The following is a 7,212-nucleotide window of genomic DNA, read 5'->3' as shown; positions in this document are numbered from 1 at the left end:
CCCCCCGCCGGCGGGGGTGCCGCCGCCTGCGTCCCGCCGCCCAGGGGGCCCGCAGAGGGGTGAGTGCGCGGGGCGCGGTGAGCGGCTGCAGCCGTTGGGGGGGGTGCGCGTTGAGCGCAGGTGAGCGACCGGGAGTCGGAGGCGAGCGCGGGGCCCGCTCCCTTGGCCGGGCGGCGAAATGGGTCGCCGGGCGGGACGACGCGGCTCCCGTTCCCTGCAGCCCCCGGCGACCTTCACGGCCGGCCGGCTGGGAGCGGGCGGGAGCCGGGCTCTGTCGCTCGTGTGTGCTCTTTTGTCCCCTCCGACCGCTGATGGAACGGGGCAGCCGGGTTCGGCTGCTCACCGAGGTCGGGGATCGCTCGCTAAACTGGATCTGTAAATTATCGACAGGTACGGCGCTGCTGCCGTCAGCCGGGAGGATCCCCCCTAGAGAGGGAGCTTTCCTAGCCGCTGGGGAGGACTTTAAATATTGACTTGGTTTCCTTAGTGTCGGGGATTACAGATAGCTTTCAGAGGTTCTGTTTAAAATGACTAAAATATTCCATTATATTTTTAGCAGGGCTGAAGTCTCAGCGTCCGCTGATTTGCAGCTGGCTGCTTTGAACTTCGTGTTTAGATAAGCTCATGTTTTGTGTAAAATTAGGAAGCAGGAGGAAATGTACAAGGAATGGAGCATCTGTCAGTGGGTGGGAGGCCAGACTTCTTCTCCTCCTGTGCTTGCATTTCTTTGTGAGAAGCTCCGTGTGGACGCTGCCTTGGCAGCTGTAGCCTTATTTGAACCGTTCAGTCCACTGAGATTAAATCACAGGCATAAAGACCTTTGGAGAGCAACGATGACAAAAAACAACAGTTCTGATGATCAGGTGCATACTTTTACTGTTGTACATTACACAGTTTCATGTTTTGTGAGTGGGGCCCTTGCTTCTGTCCATACTGGAGTTGTTTAATGGCATGGAGCTGTGTCAGGAGAGGGTCAGGTGAGGAGGGTTAGGGACAGGTTCTGCATCAGAGGGCAGGGAGTGTGGAACAGGCTGCCCAGGGCAGTGGGCACGGCCCCAAATGCCGGAGTTCAGGGAGTGTTTAGATAATGTACTCAGACATTGGTTCTGAATTGTGGCTGGTGCTGTGTGGAGCCAGGGGTTGGACTCAGTGATCCATGTTGGTCCCTTCCCACTTGGGATATTCTGCTGATATAACGTGATCCTACAGTTGCTTCTGTTAACTGCTCTTCTGGAGCTTCCACAAGAAGTGTGGTGGAAGGTGTGTTCTTTCCCACCCCAGAAGCTGGATGCACAAAGCTGTGCCTTCTCTTAGGCACTGTGACCTGTTACAATTAAGCCTGATGTCAACAGATAAGAATAATTTTAGCAGCACATATAATATTAAACCATGATTACAGCTGTTTGTCTTCTGTTTTCCAGTGAGCATCATTGTGGAGGAGCACATATTGTAAATATCATAATGGAAGGCAGAGTTCTCAGCTCTTAGTGTGAGCCACTGTGTTAAGAGGAGCCCAGGCAGCTGAATACGTGGATAGAGTTTGCCTTTCTGTTGAAGTAAAACAAAAGTTTCTGTCAGCTGCATGCATGGGTTCTCACTTAACAAAAGATTTAACCACGTGTTGGATGACAGCAGTAGAACTAACTCTCTGGATGTAGGGCGAAAAGCAAACCAATCAACAAAACTTCTTAGTGTGTTGAGAAAGTGTTAACGTCATTTGGCGCTTGTGTAAACACCTTCGGTGTGCCTTGTTTGTGTATGCGTAAAGTCTCAGTAAAATGTGAAGCTATTGCTGCTGTGTCCGATCATTGGACTGGTTTAATCCAGAGTTCTGGCTAGTGAAGCAATACTGGCATGTGATCTGCAAGTTTTGCCATGTATTTTAATGGATGTTAATTTGGCACTTTATCAGCTTCTGGAATGCATATGAGAGTCGGTGACGTTGCCTGTGGCAGAGAGCAAGATCAGATGGAAGACACGGTCTAGAGCAGTTTGGATGTCCTTTCTGCAGGTTCCTGGTGTTCTCTGCTGCAGCTCACAGCTGAGCTCCTTGCTGCTTCATGTGTTCTCTGTCCTGTAGCAGTGCCAGCTGCTTTTGTAGCAGTAACTTGATCATAGCTTTTCCATGTCCTCTAACAGTTCCTTTTGTGTTCTGAAATATCTAACTAATCCATGTAGGGATAGAAGAGTGAGATTAGAATTGGACAAATCAGTACAGGTTAAATATTTTTGATCAAAACTGTGTTTTGTACTGTTTTCACTGTATGAGTATGAAGCAGTTAGAAGGAAAAATGCTGAAGCTTCCCACTATATCTGCCATGGTAGTACATTAATGCAAGATTTATTGATTTTTAATAGTTTAGTAAAAAGCATTCTTAGAACGAGTGCTGTTGAGGCAGTATCTGCAACATTTAAAGGCAAGAAGTTAAAAACAAAGCTTTCACTCTCTGATAGCTGTATGTGTTTTTTCTTGATTATTTCCTATGTTCTTTAAACCTTCCCTTGGGAGTGGGGAAGAAATAGGGGGGAAGTAAAAGCGTAAGTTACATATTTTTTCTTGCTTTGCTTCCTTGTTTTTTTATAAATGCTTTTCTTTGCTGAGTCCTTAAAATATTTTTCTTTAACTTCCAAAATTGGGTGGTTTAGCACTCCTGCTACTAGCATCAGAAGTAGTATTTGTATCTCACCTTTTGTTCTGAGTTACCTGGATCTTGTACAGTGTGTGTGGTACTCAGGGTTAAGGGAGTGTTTTCTGTTTGTAAAAAACGTTATTTGCTTCAAATTTTGGAAGAAACATTTTTCCCTCTGACCCAGTAATACTATTCTGTTTACAAAAACTGCTTCCTCTAGCAAGTGTCCAATTCTAGGCCAGTGACATCACTGGTGTAACTTCAGGAATAACCCCATTTTAATTCTTACAAAACTTATCAGTAGCTTTTAGGTGCTGTTGTTTTGTTTTTTTTTTCATAAGGCAAGAACAGATACAGGAGGTCTCATTAAGCAGAACATGGAATTAGGAGCTGTATTTTAGTTGATCAGAGAACTATTACCTGTAGGCTTTTTTTTTATAACTGATTGTTTCCCTTCTGAGCTGTTTTTGTTTTCAAATGTACAACAAGTTCTGCTGCTGTAGAAAGCTTAGCGATGCTACCACGATCACAGTTATATATAGGGAATAAATAATGCTCGGATTGCTTGTAAAGTGACCAAAGGCACAGTGCCATCTTCCTGTGTGATGATCGAACTGTTCCTCGTTTCTGCTTTGAATGAGACTCACTTCTGTGTTGTGTAAGGGCCATTAAGAGGAATAGACTCCAGACAAACAGCAGCTGTTTGCCAAGCATCTTTCAGGGCCATCGTAAAAATGTAACAGATAGGATAAATACTTTCTAGCCTTTATACACATTCGAGTTGCAGGCAGTGCACTTAATGTGGTCGGCTTTGTCATTCTGGGACTGTAGAACTGGTTTGTGATCTACCATGCCTGTGCAGTGAAGGTACATGTTTCTGAGTCATGTCTGTGTCATTGAAATTCCATGAGCAATACCACTGCCTCCTTGGAATGCTGCTCTTGTGTGGAGGGGTCAGCTTTGTGGATTCAGCTGTGGGATCGGGGTAAGTGGGAGAGAGAAAAACATGGAAAACTTGCTTTCTGTTAATGTAGGTACCTCTTAGTGCCACGTGCTGACTTGAAGCTTGCCTGCCTGTCTGGATTGATTGAGATAACTAGGCAAGTTCACAAGCATTCTTATTTTACTTTATGGTGAGTAATGTGTTGTCAGCTAAATTAATTTCAGGTATTCACCATTAATATTCTTTGTTTAAAACTGTCCTTTATTTGAACTTTGATTCATCATTTATTTGCATTGATTACAGTGCAAAAAGTCATGCCCTATAGTCATCCTGCTTATGATTGTCTGGCTAAGAGGCTTATTGATAGCACGAACAGATTAGCTCAGAGTCTTAAATTCTATTATGTTGGCAGATTTGCTTTAGTTAAATTAGTTAGTGACTGGAGTTGATTCTTTGCCTTCTTACTGCGTCTCTGGACAGGATTGTTGTCTAACCTTGCAACGTGCAATCCATTAGATGCTCTAAACTCCAACAGTACTGTGACTTGTAGCTGTCCTATTTCCTTGAGAACTCTTTCTTTCCCTTTTTTCTCCTGCCCCCTTTTTTTTTTTTTTTTTTTTTTTTAAAAGTATTCTGATATATACTAGAGCTCTTTTGAGTCATAAAATCATAGAATAGCTTAGGTTGGAGGGGACCTTAAAGATCATCTAGTTCCAACCCCGGCTGTGGGCAGAGCTGCCAGTCATCTGCTCAGCTACCCAGGGCCTCATCCAGCCTGACCTTGAATGCCTCCAGGGATGAGGCATTCACAACCTCTCTGGGCAGCCTGTTCCAAATTGGTTTTGCTTGCATTTACGGCAGAATTTCAGAGCAGTGGAGGAGTCAGAGAAATAGAAGAAAATGTCAGAGGAGCTTGGTGTAAAAGCTCTTGCAAAGTTTTGTTACCGGCTTATTGTGACACAAGACCATATTGCTGCCTGTTGGGGCAATCTGACTGCAGATTCCCTTTCCCACCTCTTCCTGTATCACAGTGCTGGGAAGCAATTTCCATGATTTAGTTGAGAACTGGTTTTTTGTTCGTTTTTTTTTAAAGGTTAGTTTTTAATAGGATTGTCTATCTGATCTGATCCAATCCTTTGGGCAGCTGAGCACGTCTTAGCAGTGAGGCAAAGGAAGCAATAAGTGGCTGAGGCTTTGGTGTCAGGTGAGAAAGCCTTCAGTAAGCATAAGCTGATTGTGAAACTGCTACACTCTGAGCTCTAATATAATCAAAACCGGTTACATGTTGGTAGGTAAGATTTTAGTTTTACTGGCTAACATTAGCTAGCATGTATTTGTGTGCTTATGAAGTAATCTTAGCTCCCAACACCTATCTGAACAGAAGGGGGAAATACTGAAAGTTTTTAGGGTATACGTATGTATTTTCCTTTGTGATATGAAATGAGAACTTGCTTAAAAATTAATTTGAATATTTTAATTCCAGTAATTTTCGGTTCAGACTGTGTTTCTGAGTACCCTTTCCTGAGCAAGATGCCCACAAATTATATTCCCTGTTGTGAGTAATATTATCCTCAAACTTAATGTGTCAAATGTTTCTAGATGTTTGAAGTATATGCAAGCTAACTGAGAGACCAATTTCTTTATGCCTTCTTCATTTATTTGTTCTTAGCAAACTTATTTGGAAACATTTTTAAAAGTCAAACAAAACTGGCACAGCATTTTTCTTTGGTCTTATGGGGACACAGCCAGCCCTGGGAACTAGCTGAAAGCAATTGCCCTGTGCAACAAGAAGGGATGGGACCTGGTCCCTCCCCTCGCTAATCCTCAGGAAAGGGCTGGCTGCCACACGGGAAAGATCCCTACCTGGACATCCTTATTTCTGGAGTATCTGGGGAGCCCTGATGCTTGGCATGGGTATGCAGATAGTCACAGTCCAGTTAAAGAAAGAAACATCATCCTTTTGGGGGGTAATTTAGAACTGGTTATCTGCTATTGCCTTTCCTTACAAAGGTGTTATTGAAATCAGAGTAGACAATATCCACTTCTCTCTCATTATCTGGATTGTTTAATCTTAGATGCTAATCAAGTTGTTCAAGCGTGAGTTTCCCTTAGTGAATACGTGTTGATTGCTACTAATGACTTCTTGTTATTCATGTGCCTGGAAATGGTTCCCAGGATGAGCTGCTCCATCACCCTGCCAGGGATGCAAGTGAGGCTGGCAGGTCTGTAGTTCCCCACGTCTTTCTGCTTGCCATTTGTGAACATGGGAGTGATATGATCCATCAGAAATCATCAGGAGTGGCCTCTCTGTGTCGACTACCAGCTCCTTCAGCTGCTTTGTTTTTCTGTGGCTGTTCAAAGTAATACTGGACTACCAGAAGCAGCTGTGTTTAGTCCTTCTGAAGTTAAGGGAAGTTTTCTGCTGATGGATTTCAGAAAAATATTATAAAGTGAAAGGCAGTCCTGAAAATGCTCCTTGAACAATATGTGTAAACAATAGAGGGATGCAGAGAATGCCTAAGATTAGACTTAAAAATGTTAGTATTGTTCATTTATTTCTGTAGATAAACTTGTCATCTAGTTTTCTACCTCTATTACTAGCAGGAGAGGAACCACACCCCCCTCCTCCTCCAGTGTAATAATTGCAGTGCTTCAGACAAAGCAGGGAAAAACTGCTTATTGTCAGTGTTCAGTGCAGTTCATAATAATGCTACATTGATTTATCTCATCCTTTATTAGAAACCAAAGGTTAGGAAATGTTCAGAAAGTGGAAACATTTATGGATTGTAGGGGAGAAACAGTGAAAACTGTGGATAAATTAAAATTCCCTATAATTCCCTGCACCTCTTTGGGGCAGTTGTGTAAGTTGCTGTAAGTGGTGATCGCTCAGCACACGTCAGTGTTGCATGTTCATATCAACTGTCTTCCTTTTTAAATACAGGTGCTGGTAATGTCATACCGGACTGCAGCATCATGCAAATCAGGACTTTCCATGAGTTATGGTCACAGCAGCCATAATTTGTTGTCCTAGAGAATACTGAAGCGTGGTTGTGTTTAAGAGAAGGCTGTATTCTTAAAATGACTTCTTGTTAGTAAGTGTCCATGGCTTGTGGGTAATGGAGACCTTTTCACTTACTGTTTGCAGAAGTGGAACTTGTGTTATTACTATTGAGTGCCATCCCAGGAAGGTTAGTTTGACTGTTGGACTCTGCACAGCCACGTGCTTTGCAAGAAGGGCACCATCTGCCTGCTGCAGAGAACAGAAACACTGCAGTTCAAATCCCTAAAAGACACACTGCCCCAGTAGTACTTGCACAGTGAGCAGAGCTGGAAAACACCAGAATACTATCAGGATCCTCCAGTTATTTTTTGTTTTGTTTTGGACCTCTCTTGGATGGAATTTCCTTCTGTGCAGCTCTGACTGTCTGGAGTAGCTGTATTTCTGAGGGCTTGTAGACATCGATGTAAGGTGATGGGGAGAAAATCAGCCTTTCTGATATTGTCATTTCTTTTTCTGAAACTTCTGTAGCACAGTAGCCACAGATTGCTCTGCATTCACAGAGAGATGATAGACTTTTTTTTTTTTCTGTAGTGATACAACACTGGTGATCATTTCCAGGAAGGAAACGAAGGCTTACT

At 43.3% G+C, this 7,212-nt stretch overlaps 1 protein-coding gene across 1 annotated transcript in view; it reads left to right on the top strand.

Annotated features, from left to right (window-relative positions):
* The first annotated feature begins 7 nt into the window (after window positions 1-7).
* The window catches only part of TRAK1 (trafficking kinesin protein 1), a 124,908-nt gene continuing 117,703 nt past the window's right edge, over window positions 8-7,212 (top strand). Inside the window, exon 1 of the mRNA XM_042816531.1 lies at window positions 8-59. The gene's annotated coding sequence lies outside the window, so the exon portion shown is untranslated. The remainder of the gene's footprint in view (window positions 60-7,212) is intronic.

Source organism: Centrocercus urophasianus, unplaced genomic scaffold, assembly GCF_019232065.1.
Source record: "Centrocercus urophasianus isolate 14NV4802_14NV808 unplaced genomic scaffold, USGS_Curo_1.0 seq_16, whole genome shotgun sequence".
NCBI classification, from domain to species: domain Eukaryota; kingdom Metazoa; phylum Chordata; class Aves; order Galliformes; family Phasianidae; genus Centrocercus; species Centrocercus urophasianus.
This window is presented reverse-complemented; position numbering and strand designations above follow the sequence as displayed.